Raw genomic sequence first — 17313 nt, forward strand, 5'->3', positions numbered from 1 at the left:
AAGGAAAAGGAACCTGATTGAGATATCATTAACTGGTAAACTAGCCCAGAAATTGGAAACAACCCAGGTGTCCACACCCAGAAACAGCTTTAGGGTCAGGAGACGAGAGTTTCTAACGGCTTATTGGCAGTGACCATAAGCAACTGAAGTGACAGTGCACTCCACAAACCACAAGCCTCCATTTAAAACGAAGCCTACACGCCAGGCAGGAGTGAGGACGTTGAATAAGTTAGATCACATGTGTAGTGTTGTAGGTATGAGGGCAGACAAGCTGCCTGTTAACCACTGGAGTTTTTCGTCTCGTGAAAACATTGCAATCTGAGCCTGGCTGCTGAAAGTCCCCACTCGAAAGCCTCTCTGCGTGCCAGCCCTGCAGTTCAATTGTAGCTGTCAGGATGAATAATGTCTGCCTGTCTGCTGCAGACTGATGTTTTATTAAAGCCATTCACCGAGCACTGGGCTCGAACCGAGAGATTATCGGGAGCTGTGGCGCCGAGGGAAAGTAAAAACACCACCCCACCCCCTCCCCTACCCCAAGGCATCACAAATGGATGGAGGAGGAAATGTCACTCAAGGTGACCACTCTGGTGTCTGCTTTCAAGAAAAGGGAGAAATGTTTCATTTACCGTAGCAACAAAACCACTTGAATCCTCGGCATCTCAAGTAAGCAAATACTACATCTCCTCTGCATTTGGCAACTTAGGTACTTTGCAGTCAGAGCAGACCTGCAAACGTCCCAACTGCATTTATCTAGCGCTGCCTCGTGTCTAAACATGCACGCTGCGCCCCCATCCAACAGGGGGGCTTCAAATTTCCAGGGATCTCAGCTTCCTCTGATTTCAGACCGTCCTCTCCTGGATGTGCTGCAGGTTATCTCTCAGCATCGCTCCTGCACGTTGAAAATCTCAAAGCAACATTGTGGCAAAAAAACAGTTCCTGTTGTGCACACACACAACAATTCTACGCAGGTGAAGTCAAACTATAGGAAAGCAAGGAGTGGGGAATCGAAGAAGTGGAAGAAGAAAACGTAAGGAATGGAAAAGGAGAGAGGGAAATGAGGCTTTTATTGGGCAAAAGAGAGAGAACATGGGCGTGAGGGAGGGCCACAGGAGAATGGAACAAGGGCAGGGAGGAGAAACTGGAGTGAAGGAGGAATAAAGGCGGGAAAGCGGGCAGGAAAAGCCAAAGCAAAGGACAGAGAACAGAGAGATCAAAAAGTCAGAGTCATTGAGGTCTACAAAATAGAAAAAGGCTCTTTGGCCCACAGAGTCTGCACTGGTCAACAACAACCACCTAACTATTCCCATTCCATTTCCCAGCACTTGGCCCATGATCCTGTATGCCTCGCAAGGGCACATCTAAAACCTTCTTAAATGTTTATAAAGGTTTCTGTCTCTACCACCCTTGTAGGTAGTGAGTTTCAGATTCCCATTATCCTCTGGATGAAGAAAAAACTTCACAGCCCCCTCTGAACTTCCTGTCTCTTAAACTTAAATCTATGCCCCCTGGTCATTGATCCCTCCACCATGGGGAAAAATTCCTTCCTGTCTACCCTGTCTATGCCCCTCTGTTTTATACACCTCAGCAATGTCTTCTCCTCAGTCTCTTTTGCTCCTAGGAAAACAACACATCTGTCCAATTTCTCTTCATGACTAAAACTCCAGCCCAGGCAACATTGTGGTAAATCTCTTTGCACCCTCTCCAGTGCCAATGCGTTCCTTCAGTAAAGGAGAGGAAGAAAGCAGTGAGCAAGAAAAAAAAAGTATAAGATACATTCCTCATTAAAATTCCCTCAACTCAATGAACATGAATCTTGCCACAGCGAACAAGTGTTGGATTGCGTTGTGTCTGAGCTGCGATTACCCGTCTCCTTTACACACAGGATTGCAACACTGAATTACAACCACTAATTTAGGTTCCATGAATAACAGCCCAATTATAAAGTTATCTGTGTGTAATTACAGTGCTAACTGTTACTGGGATCAGGCAGGCAAAGCGTTGCTGCAAACCACTAGTCAGAAGACTCCTTTCAACTAAATTGGCAAACGCTGCCCCAGCTCCTTCCTCCGCATCTGTTGCCACTCATGCTGCCAATGGTACCTCCTCCTAACTGACTCTCCATCCCATCTACAAGTGGACACGGTGAATGATGGCTGCCAGTTTCACCTTTGCGGAGGTGGGGAGACAGCATAGAGTCATAGAGATGTACAGCACAGAAACAGATCCTTCGGTCCAATTCATCCATGCCGACCAGATATCCTAAATTAATCTAGTCCTATTTTCCAGCATTTGGTCCACATCCCTCTGAACCCTTCCTGTTCATGTACCCATCCAGATGCCTTTTAAATGTTGTAATTGTATCTGCCTCCACCGCTTCCTCTGGCAGCTCATTTCATACATGCACCACCCTCTGCATGAAAAAGTTGCTCTGTAAGTCCCTTTTAAATCTTTCCCCTCTCACCTTAAACCTATGCCCTCTAGTTTTGGACTCCCCCACCCGAGGAAAAAGACCTTGGCTTTTTACCCTATCTGTGCCCTTCATGTTTTTATGAACCTCTATAACGTCACCCCTCAGCCTCCGAAGCTCCAGGAAAAATAGCTCCAGCCTATTCAGCCTCTCCTCTAACTCAAACCCTCCAGTCCTGCAACATTCTTCTAAATAAAAACAGAAGTTGCTGGAAAAGCTCAGCAAGTCTGGCAGCATCTGTGAAGAAAAGTCCGCTGAACCTTTCTCAAAATGTTAACTCTGATTTCTCTTCACAGATGATGTCAAACCTGCTGAGCTTTTCCAGCAACTTCTGTTTCTGTTCCTGACTTACAGCATCCACAGTTCTTTCTGTTTTTCATTTCCTTCTAAATCTTTTCTGCACCCTGTCAAGTTTAGCAATATCATCCTTACAGCAGGGAGACCGGAACTGAATGCAGCATTCCAAAAGTGGCCTAACCAATGCCCAAGAGAAGCCAGGAAGGGAAATATTTTCCTAGTTTGATGAAAGTGAAATAGAGTTGATTTTGTATATCCCCTCTGTGCTTGCCTCCTGTAATTACTTTATTTCACTGACCCACTTGATTTAGGAGCATAATTACAGACTGGAAAAAGTGTCCCCAAAGGGCCAGGCTGGGAAGGGTTTCTATCCCAGAAACTGGAAGATTGGAAAGTGCCCCTCTCTTATCAAAGGCAGTCAATCCTGCATGACATTGGGGAATTCTATATCATGGCCATCTGTGCCATTGCCAGCAGAAGGGACACTAGCTTCTCTCCTTTCTAAATTAACGACTGGACTATTAACACATTTGGAGTTCTTTGTTATACAACTGTGGGCCGTTAATGGCTGATTAATGAGGTAGGCAACAGCACAAAGGGCTACAAGGTCACCCAAGGTTACCAGGGACATGGTGCAGCTGGGAGGGCACAAAAGGCAGATTAGAAATGAAGAGGCTGCCTCAATCTTGGAGATTTACAGAGTAAAGGATATTGCTGATTATCACAGTCCCACTGGCAGACAAGCTTTTGTCTTCAATTCCCTGGTTCCTGGCAGTTTAGCTCATTTGAGCTGGGAGCAGGCAATTGGCAAAACCTGCTGGATGTCAGGAACTGTTTCTGGGCGATCCCTGGATCAAGTTCACCAGGCCTCAGTTCGCGTTTTTCTCCTCTTAGAGGGAGTGAATTGAGGTAGATTTTAAAAATACTCTTTTGTGGGTTGTATGAATAGTCATTGCACATCCAAACTTGCTCTTGAACGGAGTGACTTGCTTAGCCATATTTCAGAGGGCGGTAAAGTGTCAATATGTAGGCCAGACCAGGTAAGAGGATTTGCTTCCCTAAAGGATATTAGTGAACCAGATATGATTTCATGACAGTCAATGGTTAGATGCTTGTCACTGCTCAGACTAATTAGTAATGGAAGTGGCACAGTGGCTCAGTCATTACTGCTGCTGCCTCACAGTACCATGGATCCAGATTTGATTCCAGATTTCTCTCCACAGATGCTGCTAGATCTGCAATTTCTGTGCTTGTTTTGATTCCAGCTTTGGGCGACTGGGTGACTTTTGCACATTCTCCCCGTGTCTGTGTGGGCTTCCTCTGGGTGCTCCGGTTTCCTCCCAGATTCCAAAGATGTGCAGATTAGTTGGATTAGCCATGCTAAATTGCCCATAGTGTCCAGGGATGTGGAGGCTAGGTGGATTAGCCATGGGAAATGCAGAGTTACAGAGATAGGGTAGGTCTGGTGGGATGGTCTATGGACAGTCTTTGATGAACCAAAAGGCCTGCTACCACGCTAGGGATTCTATGACTCTAATTCTTGAGATTCAAACATGTGACCTTGGAGCAATTGCCTGGGCTTCTGGATTACTAGTTCTGAGGAAGGGTCACCAGACCCGAAATGTTAATTCAGATTTTTCTTCACAGATGCTGCCAGACCTGCTGAGCTTTTCCAGCAGCTTCTGTTTTTGTTTCTAGTCTAATCCTAGTCCATTATACTACCATCTCCCCTCTGCTTGCATTCTTGCCACTGCTGAGGTCAGCCAATTTGGCCTAGACTCAGGAATGAAGCCTGGGGCCTCGTGGGTATTCTGAGGAAGGGTCACCGGACCCGAAACGTTAACTCTGTTTTCTCCTTCACAGATGCTGCCGGACCTGCTGAGCTTTTCCAGCAACTTTGTTTTTGTTCCTCATGCGTATTAGTTTTGTTTACATGATATCTCTTAGGCCTGGCAGTTTGTGAATTAAAGTTCCATTTCTGAGGCTTGAGCACAAAAAACTAGTCTGACAGTGAGCAGTTATGAGGGAGTGCTGCACTGTTTTAGGAACTGGGTTCAGATCAGAGGTTAAACTGGGATCTCATCTTCCCACTTGGATGAAACCCCAGCGCACTATTTTGCTGAAGAGGAAGGGGATTCTCCTGGTATCCCAATCAATATTTATCCTTTATCCAAGATCATTAAAATGAATTATCTGGTCACCTAAATAAAAACACAGAAGATGTTGGATAAGCTCAGCAGTACTGACAGCATCTGTGGAGAGAGAGAAACAGAGTTAACGTTTTGAGTCTGATAGGACTCTTCTTCAGAACTCCTGAACTGACTGCCGAAGAAGAGTCATGTTGGACTTGAAACATTAATGTTTCTCTCTCCACATATGCTGCCAGACCTACTGAATTTCTCCAGCACCTTCTGTTTTTATTTCAGATTTCCAGTGTCCGCAGTACTTTGCTTTTACTGGCAAGTCACTTCTTCATTTCTGAAGAAGGGTCTAGACCCGAAACGTCAGCCTTCCTGCTCCTCTGGTGCTGCTTGGCCTGCTGTGTTCATCCAGCTGTACACCTTGTTATCTGCCATTTGTTGGAGTTTGGTTGTACTGATTCCTGCCCCACAACCCCAAGTACAGTTCAGTACCTAATGGACTGTGAAGTGTTTTGGAATATTCTTCAATTGTATAAGGACAGGCAGTTCATTGATCTGTGAGTTCACTATGAGTCAGAAACAAAGGAAGGGTGGCATTGGACAAGGAACCATGTACACTGGTAAGCTTAAATTTAATTTACTCAACTCTAAATTAAGTCAAGATCAATTAATTAAGATTAAACTATAGACAATTTGCTAATTTGTCATATAATTACAATGAGTGTTCAGTGAAAATATCAGCTCAAAGTTAAAACTAAATAGGGAGGGGCCATCTTGTGGTGCAGTGGTCATATCCCTACCTTCTAGACCAGGGGGCCCAGGTTCAAGTCCTACCTACTCCAGAGGTGTGTAATAACATCTCTGAACAGGTTGATTAGAAAAATAGGTTATATTTTTTTAAAAAAAGGGACAGTAACACTAAGGGATTCTGATTTTTTTTAACACTGAATTAAAACCTGAGGTAAATAGATAATAAGAGAAGTAAATACTTAAGACAACTCCCTATAAAATAAAATGGTATCATCACAAGTAAAGCATTGATTGGGGCATATTAGGTACATAATTATTTAATCCTTCAGGTTATTTCTGTTAGTTTATTAATAAGTGTAGGTATGGTAGGGTAAGTCAGTCCTGAAGAGTGCACATTGTCATTTGTGGGAACTCAAGGATATTTCTCATCTTTGGAACAAATGGACATACAGGAGGTGTCAGTGACTGGAATAGCTCATGCTCTAGGTTTCGAGCTGGAGTGCCAGTTGGCATCAGTGTGGTACATCCTCAAATGGCTGAGAGCTTCATGGACAGCATGTCTCTGGATGTCAGCATATTATAGATGAGGTGATGGTGTAATGGTAATGTCACTGGTTAGTAATAAGGAGCCTCAGGCTCATGATCTGGGATAGTGATTCATATCGCACCATGGCATCTGGTGAAATTTGAATTCAGTTCAATCTGGAATTAAAGCTTGGTCTACTGGTGCCAATGTAAATATTGAAACGTGGCACAGTGGTCATCACTGCTGCCTCACAGTGCCAGGGACTGAGGTTCAATTCTAGCCTTGGGAGACTGTCTGCGTGGAGTTTGCATGTTCTCCCCGTGTCTGTAAGGGCTTCCTCCAGTGCTTCGGTTTGACAGAAGCAAGAAAATGATCACAAACCTTGATAAAACACTTATTCAGGCTCCACTGGAGTATGATGTGCAATTTTGGGACTGTGTTTTAGAAACAAGGTGGTGTAGGGAAGATAAAGGATATGAGTTGTGCATGGTTTAGAGAACTGGAGCTGCTGTCCTCAGAGAAGACTGAGAGGAGCTTAGATAGAAGTATTCAAAACTATGAGACACCTGGACAAAGGGGATTGGGAACATTTTTTCTTGTCAGCTCTTTGAGAATCTGAGGTCACCAATTTAAGGTGGAGTGTGCTGTCGAAGAATGAGATGGAGGCAGACTCCATCAATGCTTTCAAAAGGAAGTTGGAGAAGAACTTTAAGAGGGGAAGAAGAAGATTGGGCTGTGGGGAAATGGGATGAGCCGAGATGCTTTGGCAGTGAGTTCACCCACATGATGGGCTGATTAGCCTCCATCTGTGGTGTAACTAACTCAGAGAGAGACTTTAAAAATGTCAATAGATTTCTGTTACACCAGGTCCTGTGCTTCCTCACTGGATATGCAATTAGATCAAACAGTTTGCCCACAGTTAGTGTAACTGTTCACCAGTTTGGCAGTGTACACAATTAGTTCAATTTCATTTTCAAGCCAGAAACATTTTCTGTCAATTGATGGCCTGTTATGGGAGAGCTTTCTCTAGCCAAGAACTGACTCCACATTAGCCCGGTACACAGATGACAGGGCTGGAACTGTCAGTGTGAGGGATACAGTGTGTCTGAACCCCAGCTGGTAGGCCAAGCCATCCATCAGGAAGGCCTGATGGAACTGGAAACCAGCTGGTGCCTAGCTGGTAAAAAGCAAGAGCCTGAACAGAGTGGACAGTTTGCCACAATGCCACGTCTGCAGGGGTCAATAGCACATCAGCTGCAATGCAGTCCCCGACAATACATCAGGCATGGAAGACTCAGGCAACCTCTCACATCTCATCCTTCAATAAATATGTCAAATCTAGGTCACACTCGTTCATGTCTTGAGCTATACAAGGGAAGGGTGCATGAAGCTAAAGCTTCCAACTGCATACTAACATAAGCCTCTGTTCCACAAAATACACATTTATTGGAATAATCCATTAAAAAGATCTTGAACTTACATTCTTCACATAACTGGACTGAAAACATTGATTATATTTCAATCTGTAACTCCTCCCCAGGCATTTATTCTGCATATAAATCACTCAACTAGAATCCAGACTGAAAGTCTATCCAAGTTATCTGGTGTTCCATTTAAATAAAAAGTATAACCAAGTCACATCCCATCTGATGGTTAAAAACCCTTGTCATACAATCTCATTCTTACTGTGCAGATCCCACTTTGCTTGCTAATAATTGTCCATGCACCTCCTCACACATGCCCAGCTGCTACCTGGTCACATTCTGGTTTCCCATTTTATGTCAGCCATGGGTCGGCAGGTAGTATTTTGAGCTGGAAAGTAGCGGGTTCGGGTTTCAGACTTGAACATAAAAATCTAGGCTGACACTCCCGTACGGTATTGGGGGAGTGCTGCACTGTCAGAAGTGCCACCTCACAGATGAAATATTAAAAAAAGACCTTATTTACCCTTTCAAATAGATGTGAAACATTTCATGGCACTACTTTGGAGCTGGCATTGTCGTCATTTGTGAACAGACAAATATTTATCCTTCAACCTACACTTAAAAACAGGATTTCAGCATTATTATATTGCTGTTGTGGGACTTACAGTGTGCAAATTAGTTGCTGTGTTTCAGCAGCGGCTACACAGCAAAGTATTTAATTGCCTGTAAAGTGCTTTGAGACATCGAGGTCATGAAAGATGCTGAATAAATGCAAGTCTTTCATATTTCTAAATGTTTTCTATTCGCTGAAATTAAGAGTCATTATTTCTTCTCAAAACTATGGGATATTTTGCCTCCCTCATCTCCCCACTTTCTCGAAACTAATAGGTCTTTCCAACACAAATGTGCCATCATTATTTCGTGGTTAGTCTCATCCTGTATACGCTTCTGCTTGACCTCTGCCTAAGGGGTCCCGGAGTCCTTCACCTGGGCATCTGCATTTAAAACAACCCACAAGATCTCAGCCTGATTATAATTGCTGAATGGTATTTAGTTTATTACAGTGTAAGTACTACAATCTGCTCAATGAGATGCTGAAATCCATCAGGGAAAGCTCATCGGACACAGAGGCAATGAGTTAGGATTAGACCGGATGATCCTGCCTTTCTGACACAGGGTCAGAAGCTAAAGAACTTTACATTATCATTAGGGAGGAAGCATTCTCGGTCTTTCTTTCTTTGCCATTTGGTTATCACGCAGATTCATTCTTTTTTTTTCCAGCCTGGCTTCTGCAACGTTCCACGCCCTGAACAAGGAGAAAATCTGAGGCACATATCTAGCCTTATTTAGACAGCAGTGTTGCTAAGCAGCAGAATAATGTATAAGTGGATGTAAATATTTTGCTTCAGAGGTCTGAAAGACCCGAGCTGGACTGACTGGCAATTGCCACATTAAATCGGCCTTCCCTTTATCTACTCATCTTTCTTCTTCAGACACAAGGGAGCCCAAAGCAGCTGTCACTGTGCACTACAGATAACCAGAGCCAATTACAGACGCACGTTACCCCCATTCATTTGCTGTGAGCTGACTCCCAGTGTTTGAGCAGTTAAATCCTAGTTTTGTAGAGAGATGCCAGCTGTGCACTGGGACATGGATCTAATGGTACAAGCAAAAGTGGCCTCACAGCCTCCTGGAAGTTAGATTACAAAATAAATAACCTGAAACAGCAGCTTAAAATCCCCTCCACCCCCAAGAAAGGGGGCAGAAGTTGAAAGTGCAAGAATATTTGTCTGAGCAGAGGGTAATAACAAAGCAGACACCTCTCCCCATTGGTGAGGCCCATCATTACAGCCTGAGCTTCCTTTAGTATTGAGGCAGGTCTTGTGTGACTTTTAGCAGCACTAGTCCTAAGGGTGTTATTCTCACACTTTGCAAGAAGGGGATTCATTGATTCTTGTGTATCTCCACACCAGTTTAAAAGTTTCCTTGTGCTAATATGAATCAAAGTCCTGTGTTGTCAAATATTTCATTTGATTTATTATTGTCGCATGTCCCACACAGACACAGGGAGAACGTGCAAACTCCACACAGACAGCTGCCTGAGGCTGGAATCAAACCTGAGTCCCTGGCGCTGTGAGGCGTGCTAACCACTGAGTCACTGTGCTACCCACGTTTTTCCACTAGATCTAAAATGTACAAATTGGTGTGGAGGAATTTGAACCCATATCTCCAAAACATTTGCCTTTGAATTATTAGTACAATAATAGGTCCATTGTACCACCTTCCCTCCTTGCACTGCTACTACCACCAATCTTGGGGAAGCATTAATAGAACTCACTCTCCAAATATTTCCTCAAACATCCCAGTAGCTCTCCAGAATAGTGGAAATATCTCTGGATAATCTACACAATCGTAGATTTGAAAATCCATTTAAATCTTCAACAGTGGACAACTCTAATGCCCAAAAATGAGCAAAATAGTCTGTAAATTAACCCCCCTCACACTTCTAATGTCCAACTACTGCCCGTTGTCCCCACAGACAAAAAAAATCCCATTTCAAACCTACAAAGTGATTGTTGGTTCCTCTGGAATGCTCAATCTCTTATCTGCACTGGTCCTTCCAACCCTCCAATCACATTCCCAACTGGAACGAATTGCGATCCTTTTGCAACAATCAACCTGAAAACTAGGGAGGCAATGGGCTCGATGTATTATCGCTAGACCATTAATCCAGAGACCCTAGTAAGGTTCTGGAAACTTGGGTTCGAATCCTACCATGGCCGATAGTGTCCAGACCCACAGGTCTTAACTCGCCTGTGGGCAATTAGGGATGGGCAATAAATGCTGGCCTAGCCAGTGATGCCCTCATCCCGTGAATAAATGAAAAAAGCCTCAGTCCCACTAGCCTAGCCATCAGACTTGGTATTGCTCTGTTACTCAGAAACGGACAAGGAGCTAATGGCTTGATCTCTTTGGCATTTTGACACCTTGGCAGTTAAGGCTGATGGAACTATTTATGTCATCAAGGCTGAATGGCAAGACAGGAGCGGAGAGTGGGGGAGGTGACCATCGGAAGCATTAATCAGTTCTGGGTGGGATGGGAGGAGGCCAGTGACAAACCACTTCGATTTATTACTGCTTTGAAGGGATTGATCCTCACGAGAGCATATAAAAAGTGTCAATGTGGTGCCAGAAGTCCCTGAGCATTTAATTTAACAAACTCTCCGGCAGTACAAGACCGTTGGTGCATGAGCAGAAAGTCTAATCAAACGTCAAGCAAATGGAAGTTGTTTTCATAAATCCAACTTACTTCTCCTATCCAAACGGATTTTGAGTCGTGTAGCTGGTCATAGAATTTATACGGCTCTCTCTGGACTGTCACAAAGCAGGCAGATTAAATGTAAACTCTGCAATCTGCCTGTATCAGAGAAATCACTGCATAAGACTCCACAAGATTATCCACTACTGCCAATCAGCCCAATGATTTCAGTAACCACCCCCCCCAAGTTCAGAAGCTGGGTTTGTAAAACTCCAGTGTCCTGTGTAACATTGAGACTCCATTGAGACATTGAGATGGTGCTGGAGGGAGGAGTTCAGATTTTTGGGACATTGGGACCGGTTCTGGGGGAGGTGGGACTCTTACAAATCGGACGGTCTACACCTGGGCAGGACTGGAACCAATGTCCTAGGGGCTGCTTTTGCTAATGCTGTTGGGAATGGTTTAAACTAATGTGGCAGGGGGACGGGAACCAAATGAGGTGGTTTGTGGACAGTAAGGAGACAGTAACTAAAGCCTGTAAGGAACGAGATAATGAAGTCAGTGTGACTAAGGGGAAGAGTAGGCACAGAGCAGATGATGAACGCAAAGGGACAGGTGGTCTGAGGTGCATTTGTTTTAATGCGAGAAGTGTAGTAGGTAAGGCAGATGAACTTAGGGCTTGGATTAGTACCTGGGAGTATGATGTTATTGCTATTACTGAGACTTGGTTGAGGGAAGGGCAAGATTGGCAACTAAATATCCCAGGATATAGATGCTTCAGGCGGGATAGAGAGGAAGGTAAAAGGGGTGGAGGAGTTGCATTACTGGTCAAAGAGGATGTCACAGCTGTGCTGAAGGAAGGCACCTTGGAGGACTTGAGCAGTGAGGCAATATGGGCAGTGCTCAGAAATAGGAAGGGTGCGGTAACAATGGTGGGGCTGTACTACAGGCCTCCCAACAGTGAGCGTGAGATAGAGATACAAATACGTAGACAGATTATGGAAAGATGTAGGAGCAACAGGGTGGTGGTGATGGGAGATTTTAATTTTCCCAACATTGACTGGGATTCACTTAGTGTTAGGGGTTTAGATGGAGCAGAATTTGTAAGGAGCATCCAGGAGGGTTTTATGGAGCAGTATGTAAATAGTCCAACTCGGGAAGGGGCCACACTGGACCTGGTGTTGGGGAACGAGCCTGATCAGGTGGTTGAAGTATCAGTAGGGGATTACTTTAGGAATAGTGATCACAATTCCGTAAGTTTTAGAATACTCATGGACAAAGACGGGAGTAGTCCTAAAGGAAGAGTGCTAAATTGGGGAAAGGCCAACTATAGCAAAATTCGGCAGGAGCTGGGGAATGTGGATTGGGAGAAGCTGTTTGAGGGTAAATCCACATTTGATATGTGGGAGGCTTTTAAAGAGAGGTTGATCAGAGTGCAGGACTGACATGTCTCTGTGAAAATGAGGGATAGAAAGGGCAAGATTAGGGAACCATGGATGACAGGTGAAATTGTGAGACTAGCAAAGAGGAAAAAGGAAGCATACATAAGATCTAGGTGACTGAAAACAGACGAAGCTTTGGAAGAATATCGGGAAAGTAGGACCAATCTGAAACGAGGAATTAAGAGGGCTAAAAGGGGTCATGAAATATCTTTAGCAAACAGGGTTAAGGAAAATCCTTTTATTCGTACATAAGGAGCAAGAGGGTAACTAGAGAAAGGGTTGGCCCACTTAAGGACAAAGGAGGGAAGTTATGCGAGGAGTCAGAGAAAATGAGTGAGATTCTAATGAGTACTTTGCGTCGGTATTCATCGAGGAGAGGGACATGACGGATGTTGAGGTTAGGGTTAGATGTTTGATTACTCTAGGTCAAGACAGCATAAGAAGGGGGGGGAAGTGTTGGGTATTCTAAAAGGCATTAGGGAGGATAAGTCCACAGGTCTGGATGGGATCTATCCCAGATTACTGAGGGAAGCGAGAGAGGAAATGGCTGGGGCCTTAACAGTTATCTTTGCAGCATCCTTGAGCACGGGTGAGGTCCCGGAGGACTGGAGAATTGCTAATGTTGTCCCCTTGTTTAAGAAGGATAGCAAGGATAATCCAGGAAATTATAGACCAGTGAGCCTGACGTCAGTGGTGGGGAAGCTGCTGGAGAAGATACTGAGGGATAGGATCTATTTACGTTTGGAAGAAAATAGGCTTATTAGTGATAGGCAGCATGGTTTTGTGCAGGGAAGGTCATGTCTTACCAACTTGATAGAATTCTTTGAGGAAGTGACAAAGTTGATAGATGAGGGAAGGGCTGTAGATGTCATATACATGGACTTCAGGAAGGCGTTTGATAAGGTTCCCCATGGTAGGCTGATGGAGAAAGTGAAGTCGCATGAGGTCCAGGGTGTACTAGCTAGATGGTTAGAGAACTGGCTGGGCAATAGGAGACAGAGAGTTATAGTGGAGGGGAGTTTCCCAGAATGGAGAACTGTGACCAGTGGTGTTCCACAGGGATCCGTGTTGGGACCACTGTTGTTTGTGATATACATAAATGATCTGGAGGAAGGTATAGGTGATCCGATTAGCAAGTTTGCAGATGACACTAAGATTGGTGGAGTGGCAGACAGTGAAAGGGACTGTCGGAGAATGCAGCAGAATATAGATAGATTGGACAGTTGGGGGGAGAAATGGCAGATGGAGTTCAATCCAGGCAAATGCGAGGTGATGCATTTCGGAAGATCCAATTCAAGAGCGAACTATGTGGTAAATGGAAAAGCCCTGGGGAAAATTGATGCACAGAGAGATCTGGGTGTTCAGGTTCATTGTACCCTGAAGGTGGCAATGCAGGTTGATAGAGTGGTCAAGAAGGATACGGCACGCTTTCATTCATCGGACGGGGTATTGAGTACAAGAGTTGGCAGGTCATGTTACAGTTGTATAAGACTTTGGTTCGACCACATTTGGAATACTGTGTACAGTTCTGGTCGCCACATTACCAAAAGGATGTGGATGCTTTGGAGAGGGTGCAGAGGAGGTTCACCAGGATGTTGCCTGGTATGGAGGGCACTAGCTATGAAGAGAGGTTGAGTAGATTAGGATTATTTACATTAGAAAGACGGAGGTTGATGGGGGACTGATTGAGGTCTACAAAATCATGAGAGGTATGGACAGGGTGGATAGCAAGAAGCTTTTTCCCAGATGGGGGACTAATTACTAGGGGTCACGATCTCAAGGTGATAGGGGAAAAGTTAAGGGAGATATGCGTGGAAAGTTCTTTACACAGAGGGTGGTGGGTGCCTGGAATGTGTTGCCAACAGAGGTGGTAGAGGCGGGCACGATTGTGTCATTTAAGATGTACCTAGACAGATACACGAATGGGCAGGGAGCAGAGGGATACAGATCCTTGGAAAATAGGTGACAGGTTTAGATAGAGGATCTGGATCAGCGCAGGCTTGGAGGGCTGAAGGACCTGTTCCTGTGCTGTAATTTTCTTTGTTCTTTGTTTCATCGACAAAAGTGGATGGAATGTAATCACTGGTTAGCTGCTGCCAAATAGGACAGTAGTTCCTGAAAGCAGCGAGGGAGAAAAGGCCACATATTACATGGATTAGCTTCCATTCCTGGTCATCTTTGAGATATAATCAGCTCTTTTTTCCTAACTCATTCAACAAAACTCAGGCAGACACATCAGTAACACTCCAATGCTTTTCTTCCCCTTCTCGGCTTGTATTGAATGAGATCCCTCTTCCAAGTGACACCAAATTAACCAAAGGCCTCTGTTTCATGATTAAACTGAGGATGTTACAGGGCAGCAGGGAAGTGGAGTTAGATTTAGGACTGCTGGATTGGCGAGAAAGAGGCAAGACAGTCAGACGACCCATTCTCTGCTGGTTGTCCTGTCAGTCATTCTGAAGGATAGTGCAGGGTGGGTGAATGAACCCATGGAGAGTCAGTGCATTAGGCTACATTCAGCTGCTTCTTGTAGTTAGTTGGCTATCTGGAGCAATGTTTACCAAACTGTGGGTCACGATTCCAACTGGGGGCCACAGAAACAGTGAATGAGGTTACCTTCTGCCAAGACTGCATCCTGACCATGGCATCAGGACCTGTAGCCAATCCATAGAGTTTTTTTTTTGTTATTGGAAAACCTTACTCACCTGTAACCTTTGCAGGTTTTGTACTGGAATTGTTCAGGAACAATCATCATTCCTCATAAGGCCCTAGAGTGTTGGGCTTAAAAATAATATCTTCAAACCAGACCATTAGGGATTAATCATTAAAGATTAATTGGCCATGACAGTAAGCAATTGAAGTAAAGTGGAAAAGTACATGAAAATCAGCCTGTTTTGACTGGGTGGGGGGGAACCACCTGACCTTGAAGGTTGGTGGGAAATGGAAACGTCCTGATTTTGTGGTCTACGTGTGGCCACCTGGTCCGGTTTTCCACCTAATTTTCAGGGCCGCAGAAGTAACGAAGGTACTGCGAAATGGAGATTCAGCACTAATTGGAATAGTATTAATGTCAGGGACTTTGCCATAGTCATTGGACATTTCGTCATTGGGTTGGTGTTCGCGAAAACGATGCCGTGGAATTGGAGACAGAGCTCCAAGTGCCACCGTCACCAAAGTCCCTGATGGATAGTAGGCAGTGTGAGACTCACTTGTTTGTACCTATATATGTTATTATGTAGTTTAGCTAATAGATTCACTCATATGAAAATTAATGTCTCTAATATATTAAGTAGATTAAACTAATTAATTTACTTCATATTAAAATGCACACAAATTCTTGTATTAATTTTGATCAGACTTTAAGGGCGGCACAGTGTCTCACTAGTTAGCACTGCTACCTCACAGCACCGGGGACCCGAGTTCGATTCCACCCTCGAGCAGCTGTCTGTGTGCAGTTGTCTGTGTGCAGTTTGCTCATTCTCCCTGTGTCTGCGTGGGTTTGCTCTGGTTTCCTCCCACAGTCTAAAGTTGTGCAGGTTAGGTGCATTGGCCATGCTAAACTGCCCATAATGTCTAGGGATGTGCAGGCTGGGTGGAGTAGCCATGGGGAATACTGGGTTACAGGAACAGAGTAGGGAGGTGAGTTTGGGTGTTATGGTCTTTATAGGGTCAGTGTGGACCCAATGGGCCAAATGGCCTGCTTTCACACAGTAGGAGTTCTACGATTAAGAAACTGTTGGGTTTTTTTCAGCCTAACAATATAAGCCCAGCTCCAATCACAAACCCAGCAGTGATGGCTCCACTGCTGAGCTATGGCTTGTCTGAGTCCAACGCCATCATTCCTACACTCTGGTGTGACCTAGGTTCTAAAAAAAAAAATCAACCTCCTAGAGATCTTCAACATGCACGTACACCACTTCCTGTCCAAAGTCCATGAACTGGTGCTGGTTGAGAAGAAGAAATGGACTGCTAAGTATATTTTCTTCATTCATTCATGGGATGAGGGTGTCGCTGGCTAGGCAGCATTCACGGCTCATCCATAATTGCAGTTCAGGGTCAACCGCATTGCGGTGGGTCTGGAGTCACGTGTAGGCCAGACCAGGTAAGGATGGCAGTTTCCTTCCCTAAAAGACATTAGTGAACCAGATGGGGTTTTCCTGACAATCAACAATGGATTCATGGTCATCATTAGATTCTTAATTCCAGATATTTTTATTGAATTCAAATTCCACCATCTGCTGCGGTGGGATTCAAACCTAGGTTCCCAGGATGTTATCTGGGTCTCTGGATTAACAGTCCAGTGGTAACACCAAAAGGCCATCGTCTCCCCATGTTATATATTCATATATAAAATAAGTTTTGTTTAGAAGTTTAAAAAGAGAGATTTTCACATTTGTGTGATCTTATGTTGATTCAGAATCAACAAACATTCATAATTATATCCTGAATGCTACAATGCTACTTTATTGTTGTTTTTGTTGTCATCAAGGGGTGAATGTGAAGATGGGGTTGTTTTGATGTGGAAGTGCCGGTGTTGCACTGGGGTGGGAAAGGTCAAAAATCATAACACCAGGTTATAGTCCAACAGGTTTACTTGAAAACATTAGCTTTTGGAGCTCTGCTCCTTCCTCAGGTGTAGTGTGGAAGAGGAGGTATACCGAAACAGAATTTATAAGCAGAAAGGTAACAACCCTAAAAATGGGTCGCTCACTGCCTTCTGTTGAATCTTTAATCAGTTAGAAAGGGGACGCAGATTTCTATTGATTAGAATGCAAAGCCCAGAATTTCTTTCAGGTCATTGCCTCAGGATAATCAAAGATTTTATCAGAGTATACAAGAGGTGACATCTCAGGTCAGACAATGCATTTGAGGTGTGAGGCCTTGTTTAGAATCGGTGCTTTAACCAGGAGGCAGGCTGGTCTTATTTTTTTTTGAACAAAGTAGAATGTATATCCAATACATAAACATAGTGGATGAAATAATTCACTGTGTGTGTGTGTGTGTGTG

General features: G+C 44.2%; 1 protein-coding gene across 10 annotated transcripts in view; it reads right to left on the reverse strand.

Annotated features, from left to right (window-relative positions):
• Positions 1-17313, reverse strand: part of LOC109930527 (receptor-type tyrosine-protein phosphatase delta-like) — a 458059-nt gene that overhangs the window by 407332 nt on the left and 33414 nt on the right. The window lies entirely within an intron of this gene.

Source organism: Rhincodon typus, chromosome 29 (genome assembly GCF_021869965.1).
Source record: "Rhincodon typus isolate 14 chromosome 29, sRhiTyp1.1, whole genome shotgun sequence".
NCBI lineage: Eukaryota > Metazoa > Chordata > Chondrichthyes > Orectolobiformes > Rhincodontidae > Rhincodon > Rhincodon typus.